Source organism: Pezoporus flaviventris, unplaced genomic scaffold (assembly GCF_033815535.1).
Source record: "Pezoporus flaviventris isolate CSIRO_AGI_PZ_B2104156 unplaced genomic scaffold, CSIRO_AGI_Pfla_v1 ptg000072l, whole genome shotgun sequence".
NCBI classification, from domain to species: domain Eukaryota; kingdom Metazoa; phylum Chordata; class Aves; order Psittaciformes; family Psittacidae; genus Pezoporus; species Pezoporus flaviventris.
The window spans coordinates 5,528,497-5,550,054 of record NW_026892620.1 but is presented as its reverse complement, the minus strand read 5'-3'; the positions used below and the strand labels follow the sequence as shown (position 1 = coordinate 5,550,054).

Here is a 21,558-nt window from a genome sequence, read left to right as displayed (position 1 = left end):
CTGTAGGTAAAATAAATATGTAACAGGATCGATTAGAATAATTTTTCAAATAGTTCTAGGTGAAACCACTCACTGACTTCCTAACTTATAAAACACTATCCCTAACAGAAAATGAAGACAGGCTGAGGAAGTTGGGGCTGTTCAGCCTGGAGAAGAGAAGACTGCATGGAGACCTCAGAGCAGCCTTCCAGTCTCTGAAGGGGGCCTATAGGGATGCTGAGGAGGGACTCTTCATTAGGGACTGCAGTAACAGGACAAGGGGTAACGGGTTAAAACTTAAACAGGGGAAGTTTAGATTGGATATAAGGAGGAAATTCTTTACTGTTAGGGTGATGAGGCACTGGAATAGGTTGCCCAGGGAGGTTGTGAATGCTCCATCCCTGTCAGTGTTCAAGACCAGGCTGGACGAGGCCTTGGGTGATATGGTTTAGTGTGAGGCGTCCCTGCCCATGGCAGGGGGGTTGAAACTAGATGATCTTAAGGTCATTTCCAACCCTAACTATTCCATGATTCTATGATTCTATGAAAATATGAATTTCTGCGCCATTATGGAAGCGATGAGCAAGGCTTTAGTTTGAGTTAAACTCTGCAACTTGGAAGGGGAATTGAAGCATTTTAGTCACAGCATCCTTCCAGAAATTAGAGAATTTGGTCTTTCAGTATAGAATAAATTTTCTGTCAAGTTAAAAGCAAATCTTCTATTTAAATGACTGATTACACTGATTTTAGAAGTGCCATTACAAATGTTAGCAGCATATATTAAAAATGTTCAATTCAAACAGTTTCTTTCTGAGAAATTCAGCACAAAGTTGTTTCATTATGAGTGCTGGCTGATTTTTTTTGAAATAACTGTAAGGTTAATTACGTAAATATACTTGTGTAAAAATGGTGAGTTAAGCTTGAGGTCTTTATAATATACATATTGCTGCTTTTATGCTGCAAACATTAAAATATTTTGGCCTGGCATTAACATACCATATTCTCCATTCTGTATGAATTTTCAATCTACATTTCTTCTTAGAGTCACAGAATGAACTAGGTTGGAAAAGACCTTTAAGATCAAGTCCAACCTCTATGCCAGAACTGCCAAGTCCACCACTAAACCATGTCACTAAGGGCCGGTTTTTGAACACTTCCAGAGATGGTGATTCCACCACTTCCCTGGGAAGCTTTTTCCAGTGCCTGTTCATCCTTTCGGTAAGGAAATTTTTCCAAATATCCAGTCTAAATCTCCACTTAAAAACAGCATATCAGCATAATAACATACAGAATTATATTTATATCAATTGTACAGCCAGTTTAGTATTCAATACATCCCTTGTATTGTTGTCTGCTGTCCTAATTTAAGAAAGAACATAGAGTGACTGACTTCAAACTCCCTGTAAAGCCGTAGTTTTCAATATGAAAGTGCGAAAGCTCTATGCTGGTTTTCCAGTGGAGATCAGTTTGGCCTCATGCTATACAAACTGTTCATAAATGTGCACCTGAAGGAGGTGCAGAAGAAAGGAGAGAACAGGGAGATGCTGTTTGGTAATGGGGAGGAAAGCCCAGGCAGGGGAAGGGAGTTTTCCACACTTCCAGAAGTCCAAGACATTAGCAAAAGGCAGCCTCTGCTACCCAAGCAGCCTTTCTGCTATGGAGACAGAAGACAAAGCTCCTCCATAACCCATGCATCATTTCCCATGTTTCCTACTCCATGCTCAGAGTCTTGCCTAAAAATCTATCTCCCAACAAGTTGATCTTCAAAGTTAAAAAGGTTTATAATACAAGGCAACTTGTTTCTTTTATCTGGACTATGATAAGCTTCAAGTGACCTGAGCTGGAAACAGAGAATGGAGTGCCTGTAGTGAAGCTCACTGCTCCACCTGAAACAGATTTCCAGTGCTCTTCACCTAAGTGAAGAAGCATTATTTAAAGGGATCAGGGTCACACAGAGTAGATGGCTTTGCTTTTAAATATGAGAAATCCTGACCAAATACATGGACACGAAAGGAACTCCATGCCGGAAAAACTCTGGAGTGTGTAATAGACTTAATTTCATGTCTTGTGATTTTCATTAGTTTTTTTACACCCTTTGTAGTTAAAAGTATTATAGCAAAAAGATTTCTAAACAAAAAGATCATTATCTCACAATCAGATGGATGAGGCAGTTTAAATTTATGAAATACTTAGAGCACATCATTTCTTTGTCTTCAATACTACAAAGGCATAAAAGCTCTCCTTTGTTTTAAAACAGCGAATGCTCATTTCCAACTGTTGTAAACCAAATCAGTCCGTTCAACTTTGACATAGAAGTAATTTTTTTAAGTTTTCAAACAAATACCTTGTAAATAAAAAAAAATTGTTACATGTGTATTTGATATTCTGTTAGAAGAATTTAAGCCTCTGTTAATTTATCTTTAATTGCAATTTAAATTCTAAAGATTAGCAATACCCAAAAGAGAATTACTAGTTTGGTAAAAAAACATCATAAGTCTGCCTTAATCAAAACCCAAAATCTGGCAACAAAATGTCATTGTGAAGGGTTTGCTTTATATATTGCTGGGAAAAGCTTTGCGATGTTAATATTTCAAAATTAATATTTTTAGAATTTCTCAATGATTAATAAGCTTTCCATTTTTAATTTAAAACATGAAGCACATATTTGTATTCCTAATAATAAGTAGATGGAAGACTGTAAGCAGTTCAAGAAAATAAATTATTCTTTAAAGTCACATTCTCTGACATCATGAACATCACAGTCAAGAATGACAATGCAGAATCTGCCACATTATGTTGAAAAAACAAACTAAGTGCTTCTGGTTTGACCATAACACACCCTAGCATATTCTCAGAGCACATCTGAATTTTTAGTTTTATCTTGCTGACTCATCCGTCTCCCTTTAGCAATTTTGGTGTCTGATAACTGTCTGCATCCCTCAGCAGGCACTAGTGTGACAATTGCTATTACCAGAAATTATTATTATTCCTCTGGCCAGAAGCTGTCTGCTTACCTACCTAAGTTTTAATTCAAAACTCATCTCCATACTATTTCTGTGCCCACTACAAGCCCATGGCAGGCAGAGAGTGTCACACAGTGTGGGAAGGCGGAAGCACTGAGTCTGTTTCCAGATGCTTCCCTCTCTGCCACTCTGGCAGAAGGAGCGAGCAGGGCTTGCCTGCCAAACATGGCAAAACCACTCCTAGCTCAAGGGAAATCTTGGCTTTGCTGAAACCTATGGAACAATGCCCATCTTCTTCAGCAGAGCTGGGGTTTTGACTCTGCAGTGGTGATGGGCAAGGACAAGACAGCTGATAAAGTGAGGAGGGCACTGGGGAAAGTAAAGAGAGACACCATGCAGCTGGGTGAGGTAAAGCCATGAAGGAAGTCAGATCTTGGGTCTTTGGTCTCACTTGATGTGCTAGATAAAGACGGATGATACTCACAACATCACTGGAATTATTTACTAACCAGAGTAGGCAAAACAACAAACTCACCATCCAATTTTTCTTTATTATCTTACACAACTTATTCGTATGCCTAACCTGAGCCCTGTAGCATTTCATCATTGTCCTCTTTGTCCGTCTTTACCCCACCATCTTTCTTACTACATGTCATCCTCATTCATCATGTCATATTTAAAATTTAGATGGTAAGATCTCTTGGAACAAAGCCATAGCTCACTGAAACTCCTGGACAGAGACTGCAGCACACCCTTCTTTGCATGCAAAGTAACAAAATCAATACAGGTTTATTTTCATTGTTCTCTTCCTTATAGCAGGAAATGACAGAATTAGGTTCCCCAGAATCTAAGACTATCAAAATATCATTTGATTTTGTCATCCTTGAACCCTCTAAATTATGTAGTATTCCCTTCATCTTTAGACTGCAGATCGTTAAGAGTAGCTGAGGCACACAATTTCAAGGATCTCTTCCCAAAAATACACTTTCCATCCTTCATCTCTTCAGAAAACAATACCATGATCAGCTGTTCCTTGGTTAGAGACTATGTTGCTGCTTGCCACCTGCCACATAGCTCACATTCCCTGCTAGTGGTCTGCGTTAACACCAGCCACCACCAGTTTGATTTTTGCTCTCTTGAATGTGATGTCGCTTAACACAGCAAAAGCTTAAAAATACCAAACTCTTCACTTTGTCAATTCTTCTTCCTTTTGATTATGTGATCTGGATTCACAGCCTTGCAAAATATATGGTGGAAAAGAGGTGTAAGAGGCATGTGGCCAACAGACCTGTCCAAAAGCACAAGTAGCTGTACCTACACCAATTCTTGCCTAATATCAAGTGGCATGGAGAACTGGATATCCTTTTTTTCCTGTACTAACCTTTAACATACTTCAACACTGAATTTCAAGCTTGTTAGCTTACCAGCACTAATTCAGCTCATCTCCTGTGACTATTTTGCTACCAGGCTTGACATTTCTGGGCATATTGATGTCCTTTCCTTCATTTATTTTAAATGTAATTTGCCCTGCATCACTGCACCATGTTTGATACTTCAGTGCAGACTCCCTAGGGCAGACGTCAGCAATCTGACTAGAACAGTGTGTTGAACTGCAGGTTTATTTCTCAAACCCAGGATTATGCTTATTGCCAGTCACTTTATTGAGATAATCTTCAATGCATTTGCCAGCAGAGCCTAGTTCCTGCTTATTTGGACCTCCAAGAGCTATGATCTTTCCAAGCTGCCTTCCTCAGGTAGCAGACCTCTCACCTCCTGGACCCATGCTACATCATGACATCCAAAATCTATCCCTCTTCCATATAATAGGTGGTGACTTATTCCCAAGCAGAGTTTTACTTACTTATACTTACCACTGCACTGCCCTGGTAATTCAAAAATAAACAGAAGCTTGTAAGCTATGGAGGGAACTGGCAAACTTGGCATGCCTAGTAAGAACATTTTAACACTTATTAATTCATACACATATTTGGCAACCCTTAAAAGGTATCAGCACTTGAAAATAAATTCATGGAAAACTAGCAGCCTCTGATGTTTTCCATACCCTTAGATGACTATCCTAGCACTAAAGGCCATGGGAAAGTCTGACAACTATCAGGGCGGACAGTAAAGGCTGCAGAAGGCATTTACAGGGAAAATGAAACATTAGAGTAACACAGGTGAAGACGCTGTAGGCCAAAGGGATTTTGGCTTACAGACAATACAGTTTCCCTCTTACTCCTTCAGTATTACTCCCTAAGCTACTGCTGAATTACAAGGTTGGAAGGAGATTTGCAGATAACCTTGGTCATGTGAGTTTGTCACTATGTCTAATAAATTCTCCTTGTCCTACTAATTTGCAATAATATCAAATACAAATTTGAGTCCAGTTCTCACTAATTTCACAAATGAACGTAAACTTATTTGAATTAATTAAAAGAATCTGTAAAAATATACTTAAAATTCTGTAATCATTTATGCCAACTAATGCTGCTTACAGTTGTTCATTTCAGGTGAAACTCTAGAACAGGAAGATAGTTTGAATGCAACTGTGAGAAACTTTATCTTCAAAATTTCAAAATTACAAATTTCATACACCATATTTTTCTATAAAGTTCAGCCAGCAGGCTATGGCACATCTTTACTGTCTTGTTCCCTCCTTTGTGTTCCTTTGCCAGGTTTTCCAGGTGGAAGCAGCAAGCACCTTTCTTATAATAGTATCAGCTGCAATGTTGTTTTTTCAAAAGGTAATTTCTTCAAAGCTCTGGTGGTTAATATGCATCAATGCTATAATTTACTCCAGGAAATTATTTGATAGATTGTAAAATAAATTATAGAAGAAATTGGTTTTTTTTTCACTCACTTCAAGATTTTAGTTAATCTTTCCAGTATGAATGGTATATCAAAATCAGAGATTTTCATGAATCCAAGTAACAGAAAAAATTACTCAAGTTAAGCAAAATACTTTAATAATCTACCCTTAGATATTCTAGACTTTTTTCCTTTAATGCTAGGCTTGACATTTTTTCTTGAAACTTTTAGCATACAAAGTATCAATATTTGATTTTAAAATCTTTTGATCATTAAACACATGGTAAGTATGTTAACACTATACAAAAAGTATTGAAACGAGACTAGCCTCTGACATTCCCACTTCGCTACAAACGCTTTAAGAAGAAAACTAATCCACTATATAAATATATTTCCTTGAAAAATTTCTGTCCATCTATAGAATTAAATTATTTCCCCTGAGAATATAACAGGTAAAAATGAGAGGGGGAAGGACAGAAGACAGCAAGAAAAAGCATTCAGAATCTGGGGGCTGTTGGGCAGAGGTAGCACATGACATTTTTAAAAAAATGTATTCTGCTTCCATTGTGTCAGGTTAGCACTAAATACCAAAGGTCAATTTTTTCACTTTCTGGGAATCCTTCCCATGTCATGTTGATGCATTTAGGTTTTACATAAATTAACATGCAATTGCTAGACTAGATGGCTAATGGAATATATGTTTAATAATGTGAAAGCTCAAAATCCCTTAAGACTGTTGAATGAGATGATACCATTAAGTCCCCTGCCAGAAAGGATGCTAGTGGCATGTCAGAGACAACATACTTTCCAAATGAGTTGACTAGGAAACAACAGTCTCACTCTAGGAGAACACGAAGATTTCCAGAAAAGAGGCTGCCTCATTCAGTCATGTACTCCACATCTCACAGGAGTCCTGCCAGACTGCTACCTTGTACAGAGGACTACAGTGTTAATTCTTTGTGCAGGAACAGTGTAATACATCACCCTCAGCTCCTGTGTCCTTATAAACCCAGCCAGCTTATCCAAGAAGAGACACTTGTAGCAGTTGCCAGTAGAATCAACAGACTGAAATTAATCATCCACTGGCTGAACTCAGTAGGAGCCAGCGTGTGCTAGTCAGAGGAAATGTAAGAGAGCCATACTTTTTATCTGACTCAAGATTATCTTTGACTGTTTCATAGTCAACATAATTTGAGAACTCTAATATTATTCAGCTATGCGCCAAGCCTCAACCATCACTTTTGAATATTTACATAAGACAAGGGCCCCCAGAGGACCTCCTCTTTTCATTTTTCCCAAGGGTATAGGGAAAGGAAGAGAATCTTGATATCCATCATCCTGTGGAGGGAGACTCTTATGGTTCTCAGCAGAGCATGAGGGATCTAGCAGTAGGAAAAAGGAAACCCAGGATTGGTTTCATCACAGTCTTTTTGCCTGATCTTGAGGAGTCAAGCTCTGTACCTAGTGACTCACTTTACCATCTGCTCAACATCACAGGAGTACTGTGAGGATAAATACATTATGAGTAGGAGGCACAAGTTACTACAGTGATGAAGGCAATATAGTATGTCAGCTACCAAAATGAAGGTGTAATTGTAACTTATGCTACGCTCTTCTGCAGTAGTAGTAGAGAAAAGCCAGCATAGGCTTTAGTAGGTGGTAGCTGCCACAAAAAACTATTTTCCAAAGAAGCTGAGAAGCAACATAAGAGAAACTGATTCCATATAGTGATAAATTTACTCACCTCAGAAAAAAAGACTCAGGTTCAGTTTCCCATACCATAAGCTGTTCATTTACATAAACTGTAAATTTAACAACAACATAAGCATAACAACAACATGAATATAACAACATAAATACAAATCCACAGACAGCTCAGAAAGTACCCAGTAGGTACTCAGTTGGGTTATGCTGTACTTGGCATCAAGATATTCTTCTAAGTTGAAATAAGAAATTGAATGCATATCTTCTGTCTTAAATGACAACTACTTTGTTTTCCACTTTCAGCAATTTTAAGAAGCATTACCTTGATTTTAATCTCCACAAAACATTTATTTTAGAAATTACATACTTATTGGTTGTATTCTGACAAGTTTTTATTTCTTCTCTTGTCAAGAGAACAGCAAGTGTAGCTTTGAATCTCACAAACAAGTAGCTTTTGCTTCTCAACAACTTCTTAGTTTCCTCTATACACCATCACAGCAGTTTACTAATTCACTGTTACTGAGAGCATCTTGGTGACCAAAGTATTTTGCTGTGCTGAACACCACATTCTTCCTTTACTATTTGCTTATTAATTTTGAATTACACAGCTGTCATCTATAAAAAGTATGAAAGAAGGAACTGTTATCTGTTGGTGACTTCCAGATGGTCTGTGATGAAAAGCTTACATCAATCAATGTCTTAACATTTTTATCTAAAAAAAAAAAAAAATTATAATACCTGCCTCTATTCCCAGGGTTTACTCAACCTTAATCATTATCTGAAAAAAGTTCTGAGTTCTTAAAATTAAATATGGTATACAAATGAAAAATATTTTCTTTAATCTTTGTTTCATTTTAAGTGTTTCCTTATTTGTTTATTAACAACAACTGTGAGGTTATTGTTGGAATCTAACAAATAATTTCAATGGCTTTTTAGTTTATTTCTTTCAATTGTTCATTTAACAATGAACAATGAAAGCTGGAGAGGAACATTTAAGAAGAGCATGTAGTGACAGGACAACGGGTAATGGCTTTAGACTGAAAGAGTGTAAATTCAAAGCAGATATAAGTAGAAATTCTTCACTGTAAGAGTGGTGAGGCACTGGCACAGGCTGCTCAGAGAAGCTGTGGCTGCCCAGTCCCTCGGAGTGTTCAAGGCCAGGTTGGACAGGCCTTTAAGAAACCTGGTTTAGTGGAAGATGTCACTGCCCACAGCAAGGCAGTTAGAATTAGATTATCTTTATATATCGCAACCCAAATCATTCTAGGACTTCTTTACAGCCTTTCCAAACAACCTTTGACTGAGTCTGAATTTTACTCTTTTTTTTTTTTTTTTTTTTTTTTTTACAGACAAGTCACTGGAAAAGATGTCAAGCAAGCCTTGCTGTTTGCCAAGGCTGAGCTCTGGCTGCCTAAATAAAAAGCTGTAAATCCAAGTTGGCCACAGTCAAAGGAATTATTCCACATCCTCAACATTTAATCCTTGAACTTGTGTCAAGCTGCCACCATGGGAACACTACTTTGGCTCAATGTAATTGAATTAACAAAGGAAGAGATTTATTGTTTGCCTTTTGTCTTTTTTCCACCAACTGATATCTGTTTACATCTTACAAAAGAACAGTTTTGAGATGAGAATTTACACAAAATAGTGATTTCTGGTAATTTTTCACAAACATAAATGCATATATTCTCCTTATGGGTTTAAGCACCTAAACTACATTTCTTTGTTCACTAGTATAATACTCCTTTAATTCTGTGCATTTCAGAAACTTTGATTTTCAGGAAGGATTAGGTAAAAAAATAATTTCTTCTAAGAAGAGCAAAGATGGAAAAGAGCTTTCTTTTCCCTGAATTTGAAATGCATTTTTAGTTGAAAACAGATCAGCCAATAGTGTCAGAAACCATTCAGTCCTACTGTGCAAACTTATGACACAGCAGTGTGAAACCTGTCACTCCAATGTTTATTCATACTTCCAGGCACTCAGGTGGTAAAGACTTAAAGCATCCTAAGTAAACAAAAAGGGTATTTGAACTACTGCTTCATGTCATCTCCTATAGGGGCAAATTTCCGTCTAATCTTAAAGAAACTGACAGCACTTTAAAAATTTCTTTTTCTGGTTTCTTTTTCCTCATTCAGATTATTAAGCAGTAATTATTACGAACATGCTCTTCTCCCAGTTCACGTTCTGAATTGCAGATGTCTCTATATACACCTTGATAGTAGTAGTCATCTTCATAAGTAGCAGTGATTTCACATGTACCTGAAATATCCCTTCTGCTGCAAAAAGTACTCAACATACACAAAAAGCTTCCTCGCTGTGAGAGGTCACAGAGAAAGTGATCTGACAGACTGACAAACTGGACAGGTTGACCGGAGAAGTTGTGACTCCCCATCCCTTGCAGTGTTCAAGGTCAGGTTAGATGAGGCTTTGAGCATTTGATCAACCTGGTCTAATAGAAGGTGTACATAATTTTCACAGAAAATGTAAAGGGACAATTCAGCTAACAACTGAGTTTTGTTTGCTCACAAAACTTAGCCTTTTTCTTTTAATCTTTATAAGCATTATTTCTATACACTAGGAAAAACAAACCAAATATAACTAGGATTGAACAGGTTAAAACACATCAGAGGCTTGTGTGCTACAACGCAAGCATCTTTGAAACAACAATTGTTAATAACATGGTATGAGTTGCATCTGGCTAATCGATTGCAATGCAGCAGGAGCCTAACACGGTTTAACATGACAGTTTTCTGAGAACACATCAGTTCTCAGGCCAGATAAATACTTAGGAGATGAGCCAAGTCAACTAACCTGACATCTAAGTCTCCCTTCCAAGCACTATACCAGAAAAAACAGGACTTCAACTGCACTGTTCAAATACAGCAAATAAAAACACTTTTTAAATAGACGGCATATGGCAATTTTTCCATGTTTGTTTACAGGAACTATTTCAGTTCAGAAGCTGGGGGATGCTAATGTGAACTAAATTAAAATGCAAGTATAGAGGTAGTTATTGTTGGCTATCAATGGCTATCAGTAGTAAAGCTACCTGATACACTCGTCAATTTTTTAGCTTTATACCCTTGTGTATCAGGACATGGGGCAAAAACACTGAAAACTATTCCTGCAAGACACAAAAAAATACAGCGATACACTAGTGTCCTCCATTTTCCTGTTCAGCTCTTGCACTACTTAAGACATGCAAGTTTTACGAGTACCAGGCTTTATTTTTTTCTCAAAAAGAGAAAGTTCAGCTCTAGATTTATCAAAGTATTTAAGAAATTTTTCTCAAATTCATGCAGTGAAACTTGAAAAACATCCTGAAAAAAACTGTCTAGTTGTGTGTTTATGTATTTTAAATTAAACACATATTGATTTTCACTACAGCCTGCTACAAATACTTCACAGTTTAACTCACAAAATGTTCAAAACCACTTTGAAAATTCAGTTAAACATTCTGAATCATGTGAATTACAATTTTGTTATTGTTGTTATTTTAAAACAGCAAAAAGCACTGGGGATGATTCAAAACATTTTATAATATTATAATTTGACTGAAGATGCAAATCAAATATTTATAAAGATATACCTCAGATTAATCCTTCCAGAAATGTTAAAAGGTTGAGAGACCAAAAGGCATGATTCATTCTGATTCATATTACTCTGCATAAGGGAGTTAGACTCACATATAACCAATGGATAAATAGGCCTGCCAATATTTAGCCTGTATAACTATTTATCTGAATAAGGAGGGTTTTTTAGTTTCCAATGCTCTCTCTGTAGCACTTCTCCCAATTCCTTTCAGTAATAAACAAACCTCTTCTCTACTTCACCACAAACTCTTACATTCAATTTACACTCCATCCCACTTAGTTTAAAGAATAATACTTATGAGAGAATGTATTTCTAGGGAGTTGTTAGTTCTTGCACGTTTTGCTGTAAAAGAACTAATGGTCAAGGTTCATTTATTGCATGAACCTCAGAAAGCATCCTCCGAAAGAGCATAGCTGGAGCTGCAGTTATTACAACTGTGATGTGAATATTATTATGACAATGGAGTCTTCTTTATGGATGAGTGTTGTACATAAGATGTACTAATAATTAGTCAGAAAGGTTTTGGCTTTTACAGTTCAGACCAGCACACAGTTCACAGCAGCACAGCAAAATACAACAGAATACAACTAATTAATGGCATTGCATTTCCCTACTTTATGGTGAAAAAGCACTTCACTATTATTTGCAACAAACTATATAGCAGATATGTTAAAGGATTCGGCAATCTATACTTCACTCATAGCAAAAGATAAATTTTTTAGACTGTGTAGAAAATATCAATAAAAGCTTTATATGCACAAACTGAAATAATGCATTTCCTATTTTATGTTGCAAATAGCATGAAAATATTCAGTATTTTAAAGATTCAACATTTTATTGGAGCTGTATCTCTGCCCTTAAAACAGGACTTCTTTAAAAGAATGTGTCTGAGAAGCTTTCAAGTTGGTGAAAGGAAAAAATACAGTAGCAGAAATGTTCAGGCTTTAAAAATGTGCTTTATAAAGTATTCCTTAAATCTTACAACACGTCTTTTTAGGTTTGCAGGTTTAAAGAATTTTATGTATTAGATATCATGGGGGAAAGTGCAAATGCATTTCTCAATATGTATACTAGTAGAGGGATGCATCAAAATGGTGTTATGCGTGATACCTCTTCAACCAGGATCACCCATCAAAAGGGTGTCTCTCAGTGGAATACAAAGAACTTTTCAGATTTCCCAGTTTGGGTTCAATAATCCGATCTGACATCAGATCAGTTATCTTTATGGAGATAGACCTGCTGGTGGCCTGGATTTTAATCTCACCCAAAAGGCAGATATGATTTGCATAGTATCTCTCTAATTTAATATGGAGAAAAATATTAAAAAAAAAAAAAAAATCAGAACCACTTCTTTTACAGTGGCTTTAAAAACAATGTGTTTAAATCCTGTGACTATTTGACATACCAGAATTCTAAGGGACAGTGCACAGCTATTTCTGACCATATGATTTGCCTTTTGCTCACAAATTAGAATCAGTAGTGATATGGCAGAACATTATTTTATAATAGGCCTATGCCAGCCAGCAAATTACAAATGTAATAATAAGATTTTTTCCAGCATTCACATACACATTTCTAATGCACTAATTAGTTTTTATAACTTAACAGCAGCAAAGTGATCAGTGACTAATAAAAAGCTGCAACCATGTAAATTTTATGCCCAGCAGCTCTACCTTTTAACTTGGGGGTTTTATACTGTATCACATAAAAGCCCAGAGCTAATAAACCATATCAACTCGCTACATCAGCCTACTACTGACTGTGAAGTGTTTAACTTGCATTTTAACTGTATACATTTTTAATGTATCACAGTATGTATACATACACGCAACTTATCTTCAATGCAAGCTTTCCATTTTAATCAATACAAAATCTATTTTTCTTACTATAGAAATGCCATTCAAGTTGCTCACAACTCTTAAAGAACTCATGGTGCACTGCTGAACTTAAGAGGGGCGGGATTGCTCCAATATATAGCTTTCTACAAAGGCTTTTGTATGCTTTGCATTCATGTGCATAATATTCAGCAATTAATCCTAAATGAAACAGAGCTAGGAAACCTAGGACACTCACAAAATTTCACAGCAAGAATTTTACAAGTAAAAGAAAAGGAAGTTGACATCACAGGTAAGGAATAATAGTCTATGTTAGGAGGAAGACAGCAATGAAAAAATATGGAAAAGAAAAAAAAAGCGAATAAGTATATGTTAATATGACCAATAGTTTCAGATTTTATCTGAAACCAGAAATGCTCAGCTCATTTCACTTGCAGCACAAAATCTAACATTATATTTCATTGTACACATTTAATAATACCTGGATAAAAAACATCTACTCTATAGTCTTATGGAAAGTAGTGCCTTAGAGATCGTTAATTTTGAAAGGTTCACAATGGATTGTTTATTTTTTAAATGCAAAGATGGTAAATTTACATCAGACATTAGGAAGAAATTCTTTACTGTGCTGAGGCACTGGCACAAGTTGCCCAAAGAAGCTGTGGATACCCCATTCCTGGCAGCGTTCAAGGCCAGGTTGGATGGGTCTTTGAGCAACCTGGTCTAGTGGAAGGTGTCCCTGTCCATGGCAAGGGGGCTGGAACTAGGTGAGCTTTAAGGTTCAACTCAACCCATTTTATGATGAAGAGTTAATGGCTGTGGGCAATTGTAACAAATAATATTTATCATATATCATTATTCATTCAATTTATCATATAGTATGCCATTATGTTATATAGATAATATTAATTTTAATCTGTATCATGTATCATATTCTATAATAGTAACTGTGTACCTAAAGCTTTAAAAAAAACCAAACTTTGTTTACATTTTAGCAAGCAAACTAAAGAACAGCTATAGCCAGCTCTGTAACAGCATGGTGTTAGTAAAACAGTGGCAAGAGGCACATGCATTTCTCTACACAGGGGTGCAAAATCAGTAACAAAGCAACAGGTATAACTCTGCTATAGATGCTCCCAAACAAGCAGAATAAAACAGATGGTTTCAAGCCACATGGTATCTGAAGTCTCTACTATCAGTCAGTCCGAGTGAGCCCATCAATTCCAAATCAGAATCAAAGCCTTAACATCCCCAAGTAATTCCTGACCCTGTGACACTGTGCTGGAGATCAAATTCTGAGACAGCATAACTTTAAGCATGTTGCATACTACTGAAGTAAAAAGGCTGGTAGCAAAATTTCCAGATGATGATGTAATAACATTTCCTGAGTCTAATGCAAATGTCTGGTTTGTCACTTAAAAAGACTCTAAAACAATCAGATTTACAAAATGAAATTACTTCATATAATGTTTCAGTGCCTAGATTAGCCATGACCTTTCTTCATCTGATGACTTTCTAAACATGATGGACATTGATCTGTGGCTCAAAATTGAAGAGAAGGCATTTAGGATTTGAAAATATAAATTAGGCTAATTCAAATGCAGTGCTAAAGTAAGGTGTGCAATTTAATTTTGATATTTCTGTCAAAACATTATTCAGTTGTAACTGTACCTTCCTAAACGTGGGATGATAATTTCCTTTACAGGAAATCACTCAGAAAGGTTTCTAAGGAAACCAGGCAAGCAAACCAAACTAATATCGGGTTTTATATGACAGCAAATGCCACACAAGAGGAGTCGGAAGAGAATTTTCAAGGGAAAATACTGTGAAAGTGAATAAAGATAAATCAGGTTTAAACAGCAACTGTTAGAGAATTCTCTGCTTCTTACTTGAGATATTTTACTAGGTTAAGCAAAAAAGAGGTATCCAGCGTATGAACAGGAACACACATATAAACATGAACGGTGGCGTGTGGAAGACAATCTATTTGGCAAAATCCAAATGTAACTAAAGGAAGGTAAGAAAAGGAAAATGTAGATTATTTTAATGCCACTTTTAGAATGGGTAAAGTAAGTGAAATGGGAGAAATCTCAACACTGCAGTAATGACAGATGCTTTTGTGGTTTGACTAGAGTCAGCTAAAAATATGGCTAAAGGAGACAGAAACTGCATGTAAATAAACTAGATGGGAATATTTTTTTCACGTGCAAAGCACGTCCAGCCTGAGTGCTGTTAAAAAATCAGACTCCCAACAAGAGAAAAGAGGAGAGGCTATGTCTGAATTTTTGATTTTTCAAACTTCAGAGGTACTTGAGTCCTTCTACCAACCTTGAATGTCTTTAATTAAATTTTCCTCTGCAGAGGCCATTTCTTGCTCTCTTCCCTAGCAGAGCTAAACTGCTCCCTTAATGTCTAAGGGATCAGAGGGAAGGGGGTGGTTCAAGCAGTGTGGGGCACCAACCACGAAACAAGGTGTCTTCTTCTTTAGGGTGTACATGCAACATCTTTTTAAAAAAACAATAATTATCAGGCTGGAGGCAAGAGCTTTTTACCCTAGATGAAGCAGGGAGAATGGGCAAGTGCAGCCATATTGGGAACTAGGAGCACAGCAGGTGACTGTACACAGCTCTACTACGGCAGGTGCTAACCATGTATAATAAAGAGGCTTTGTGCTCAAAACCAAACATGTCTTACAAATGAAAAAGACACAACTGATTTAAATAGTTGAGGTTATATGGAAGGTGAGGTTTCCAGGCAGAATTAATTCCCTCCATTATACCATTTCATATCAAGGGAAGCATTCCCTCGGCACCTATGGCTACATCCAGATTAGATCACCTGCAAGACAACTCATTTTCCACTCCCCTCCCAGGCTTTCTTCCTCTTGAAACCCAGGTGCAGGAATGGGGAGGACTGTACTTCCAAATAAAATAACACTGGGGGATGTCTTACTGATCTTAACTGGGAAGATCTCTCTGAACCCATAGGTACAACCTAGTTTGTGGTTATGTGGGTGTCATAGCATATCATATGTATCGATCATACTAAATATTCTAGATTTACATTTTTTGCAAAGATATTTCAGAGCTTAGGCTGCTATTGATGGTATCTAGATAATCAAATACCAAGTTTTAATTTCTCTTTTTATACAGGATAAAGTCTTTGGTTTCTTTTCCATGTACTGTGTCATGATTACTAAAATTATATTGCTTTTTAGATGACTTTGGTCTTTCTTTTGCTAGGATACTAAGTAGCTTGTTCTATGTCAAGTTCCAGTCACAGGACTCTTTCTAATTCTTATTTAATATCTGATTTTCTCAGCTGGACAACTTTCAACTAGTATGATGCATCAAAATCACTATTAATATCAGTATTAGTATCTTAAGAGCACACAAACCTTTGATTTACAGTATTGAATAGCTCTTCTCTTACAATAAATTATATACATTATTTTATTTACCACTGCTTGGATATCTTCAGCATATTGTCAACTACTAGAATGTAATATGTCATTTGCAACTTCAGGTACACGTCCTTTGGATTACTCCATTAGAAAATGAGATAAATGCAAAAAAATATTGAACAAAGTATTTAATTTACAAACTATTTTATCAGATATCATGAGTGCAAATGAGACAATATAATAAGGTTGCTTTACTACACCTCCTGAAAATATTCACTTATTAATCACACAGACAGCTTTTCTACTTTCCTTATCCATTGGTGTGTTTTATTAGCAACCAACTGTATTTTGAGATTTTTGACATCCGTAATGGAACTGATCTGGAAGTAAAACTACTTTACAAACAAAAATATCAGTATGTTTAATTATCCTTGGCAGTTCTTTATCCATACCAGCAAAATCCCACATACTCTGGGTGCAACAACCTGCTGGGTCTTAAATATGCTCTTATAAACAGGGAGGACATGTACCCTTCACCTGAACTTTGCAGAGAATTAAACCTTTGCCAACCTCTACAGCTTAAAACAGGAAACAGAAAACATTTTGCTGTCACAGACGAAAACTTTTGGTGAGAAGAAGGCTTGTGCATTTTTGCTCCAGAAAACAAAATAAAATGCAAGCATTTCACTTTCTGAATTTACCAAAAGGGGAATCCCTGTTAATCAACCCATCTGCAGAAGAAATGTTTATTTGGGTTCTGCTGAAGAAGGTAATTAATTACTTATTTTCCTGTCAACAAATCAAACCCTCAAGATTTATGTCTGATCTTAAAGCAAAAGGTACACCCTTATTAAAAGACATTTTAATATCTATTTTTCCTTTTGAAAGTCACATTGTTTCTCCCTTTTGCAAGCACATATACACACACATTTTATTAATATCTAGGCACTTTGTGATTTAACATCATATGGACATAGGAGAGGAGAAATTAATGTAACTCATAAACAAAGTACTATACCTCTTCCCTTAAAAAAAAAAAATCCTTTAGGCAAAAACTATCAACAGTTTAACTAGTAAAGGCAGATGCTAAAGGGTCACCTACTTTTCCATCTTGCAGTCATTGCCAGAATAGTTCTGCAGTTATAAAGAACAAGCCACTGAGCCAGATCCTGCTGTTCAAGAAATATGTTTCACAGCCAGGTAATCGCTTTCCTCAGACTGTTGTACCAAAAGGAGGGGAAAGACAGATAAAACCCTAACTGTAATGTGATAGACTGCTCCAAGAGGAAATGGTCATAAAATGTTTTGGGTAACTTTGTTTTATTGCAACAATAAGTAACCAGACATTACCTGCCACAAAAAAAGTTAACTTTCAAAATAAAATTCCAGCACTGTTAGACCACAATACTGTAGATTATAATCTGTCATAAAGATCAATAATGCCAATTGGAAATGAAAGAATGTCCTTTTTTTTTTTTTTGTGGGTTTTGGGGTATTTGGGTTTCTTTGATTTGTTGTTTTGCGTTTGTTTGTTTATATTTTACTCTACATCTTTTGACAAAGCCCCCTCCTGTAATATCATTTCACTACAAGTCTCTTCCAAAACTTTTCATAAAACGTTTACTAAGACTATCTATTTATGTTAAAAAGGAACAGTTAAGGACTCAAGGAAGTTTCACATCTTTAAAGGTGTAAATAAGACAGGCTGAACTAACATCTTTCTTCTACCCTTCAGAAGTCCACCATATCTCAACAGGGTGAGAGGCAGTACGACTTGCAGGAACAAGCTGTTACTGGTCATTGCGTTCTGTAAAATCCTATGTGTCATGCAGTTGGTGGACTTGAAGGAAAACAGATATTCAACAGACTCCTCTGTCAGAAAACAGACAAATAAGTAAGCTATGAATGTCACAGACTAGTATTTCTGCATTGGTGAACAATTTACCTAAAACACTATTTTAATCTCTGAAAGTGAACATTTAATCTGCCTATTTGATGTACTTTAAAATCACAGGTCAAGTCCTCTACATTGCAAAATCTGCTGAAAAAAGAAATTGTTTTGAGGAGTAGAAATAATTCATGTGTGACAGATATTCATTGTAGTAATAGCTGTTTCTAAATTATGGATTTATGCAACAATATGTCAGAAGCAGCAGCTCATGCTTATTCTGGTGTCCTCATTTGAGATTGTCTTGCTACAACATGGTCAGACTCTCCTATTTCTCTGTCCTTAGAGAAGGTAACATTGACTCTGTGTGTGTGTTATATTGTCACACTTCCAGTTTCTCTTTATAATAAAAAAAAAACAAACTTATAATGGTTGGCATCAAATGATGTGCAGTAATTTTGCTACAACAGTACTTGCAGTCACAGTCAAGTAAGTTGGAGTCTGATAATTGCAACAGGACACCCAGGATACAGCTCTGTATCTACTTTTATCTTCAGTGGCACATGCATCAGGGATTCAGCACAGCGTCTGTCTTTTTATTGACTTTTTTTGTCTGTACAGAAAGGAAAAGAGCCAGTTTCTTGCATGACAGTTACTTAGATTTGAAAAAAAAGTAGGAAAGAAGCTTTAGTAGCATTTAGGTGCTCATGTACATCAAAGAGCAAAGAGTAATGCAAGTAACACAGCAAGTCAGTAAATCAATAATCAGGAACTGGTCATGGACTTTGCTATGCCATAGAAGCATCTACCTCCTTCAGACATAACAAATTTCTCCCACTGTTGTGTTATCTGTCAAAAAATTGCATAGGTGTATATCTGCAGACTCAGGTCTGCAGTGCATTGAAAGCAGTGAAATAGTTCCTTGTCTGGTTATTGGAACAGATATTCTAGACAGAAGCCAAAACTTCTGGCTCTTTTTTCCAGCTTCAGAGGAACAATAGAAAAGAAATCTGCCTATTAAAGAAAAAGATGGATAAAACATGAAAAAAAATATCTCTTTGCCTCTAATTTAGAGATGGCTAAACCAATTTAAACTAAAATTCATTTTCCAAACTTTCATAGGATGAAATCCCTTTCTAACAATTTTGTTGCTGCAATAAAGGCTTGAAAAATCAGAACGTACAATGGAATCTGTGACAGACCATTAACTATAGTGGATGCCACCACAAAATAGCAGGGAAGCTGTCAGTGGGAATACAACTTTCAAGGGACTTGCTTTTGTAGTTATATAAGAATATTAAATAAAGGTAATATAATACAGGGAACCCTACTGCATTAATTTTACTTGACAGGTTTTACTGTATCCAATTTCCTTCAAAGCCTCTTTTCTCATTTCTTCATTAATATTCTTCTTAATAGATAAAAACTCTTCAAACAAATGTAGCAAATTGGACAATTACATGAACTCAAAGAAGCATACTTAAACCTGAGAATTCAAAAAGCATTCTGGTTAGTCTCATGTGCTCTCAAAAGCTAGCATTGTCTTGCTGCTGGGAAATACCTGACAGGACATTTCTAACAGATGGCACATGGTGGTAAGAATGCATTAAGGTTGAAAATGCAAGTTGCCTCCAAAACTCCATCAGCTCCTCTGAAGGTGAAAGGTTTCTGTCTGTTTCTCATGCCTGTAACCATTTCATGTGCAGTAAATGGTTTTGCCCAGCCCACTATTGCTTTCCTTATATTTTGCTGCTGAGGAGCTCTGCTTTTTCAATATTTTTCTGGTTCAAAATTAATATATTCTATAGAGTGAGAGGAGCTTTTTGTTTGTATTTTCTTTCTATTTTGCTTGGCTTTGTGCTGGCAAAGACCTCAACTAAAATACACAGTAGACATAATCACACACATAGACTTAATGAAGCAGACAGCAAATCATAAAGAAATTAAGGGAATTTATAACTTGGTCTCCAGTTAAATTTCATCCTGTCTGCTCCACATTTTTGCAGCCTGTGGGTGGGTGAAATAGTAAATAATGGATTATCATTAAAAGCATATCTGAGTCATCACAGGTCTCCAGTGAAAATGAGCTTGCAGGTAACAAAAGATGTTGGGTCTGTCTGGTTCAGGGGATATTTGTAGGATGCTGATCCCAGACACCAGGTGGAGATTAGGGTTCTAATCAAAACAGATGTGAGTCCCAATGATTGGGAGTGTTCTCAGCTGAGTTCAGCCCACCAAAAGCAATTATCACAACCCTATCCACAGTTCTAACATTGACAGCCAATTCTTTTAGTATAGGACTACTTAACAACCTACATAGGCTTTGAGCAAGTTAAGTGTTACCCTGCTAGTTTACACAGTTTTTCCTTTATGTCCTGATTAATAACCAAACTACTTCTATACAAAAGGCTGGGGAAACTGTAGTTCAAAATCTGGTGCCACCAGCTTTAACTTACATCTATGTTACACATTACACATAAATATAATTGATGGAAATCAATCTCTGAAATTTTATTATATTATTCTCTCTCTACTCTGTTCTAACAGGGGGATCAACATCTTCATGGATCTTCATGAACTTCCAATGAAGCTAATTCAACTGATAATTTTCATGCTCTGTTGGGAAAAAAAATTAATTACTAACATAATGAACACCACTTTAGTGAGCACTTTGGGGGTTGGCATTTTTTAGGTATCAGCTTAGATGTTAAAACACTTCAATTTTGTTTACTATTCCCAGAAAAAAAAAAACACCCAAAATGCATTTTAGAAATTTAGTTAGGTGGCTTGGATTTTTTTCTTGTTTCATTTTGTTGGGTTTTTTTGTGATTTTTGGTTGTTGGTTGGTTGGTTTTGTTTTTTTATAAGAAAATATAAAAGGTGTTTTATATTTGTTTGACAACTCAGGGTCTCCTCTGGCCCTGACTCCTTTTTTGCACTTGTTTTTTTGGTGTTGCAGTAAAAGTAGAATGGATTCCAGAACACTGGAATCACCTCTCTTTGCCTTCACAAGTTATCTGCACTGTCTGTCAAAAGAAATGATCTTTGTGTTTTTCTCCAGTCATAAGCAGTGCAGCTCAACATGGGTGGATGAAACTTAAACAACTATCATAGATCAGATAAATTCACCTTATTGTTCCTATTTTGCCTCACTGACTTTAAAGTTCAGATTAAGCATTAACATAAGAAATGTTTATACTGGCCAGAGGATCTCCATGAGTTTTCTCATTGTGCATATTAAGAACTAAAAAAATACTGGTTCTCATGCTAATTTTTGGTCTCCCATATATATAGATTTGTTTTCACTCTCACATTAAGACATGTCCTGAAATCTGATAAATAAGATCGCCTTTGCCCCTAACTTTTCATCCAGTGAAAATATA

General features: G+C 36.2%; 1 protein-coding gene and 1 long non-coding RNA gene across 2 annotated transcripts in view; both read right to left on the bottom strand.

The window, feature by feature from the left end:
- The window catches only part of NALF1 (NALCN channel auxiliary factor 1), a 479,162-nt gene that overhangs the window by 417,535 nt on the left and 40,069 nt on the right, over positions 1 to 21,558 (bottom strand). The gene's annotated exons all lie outside the window — the stretch shown is intronic.
- LOC133279267 (uncharacterized) lies at positions 2,384 to 5,700 on the bottom strand. Its single transcript, XR_009746831.1, has 2 exons — positions 5,538 to 5,700; positions 2,384 to 3,401 (listed from the first exon to the last, which is right to left on the bottom strand). It is a non-coding gene; the product is annotated as an uncharacterized LOC133279267 (long non-coding RNA).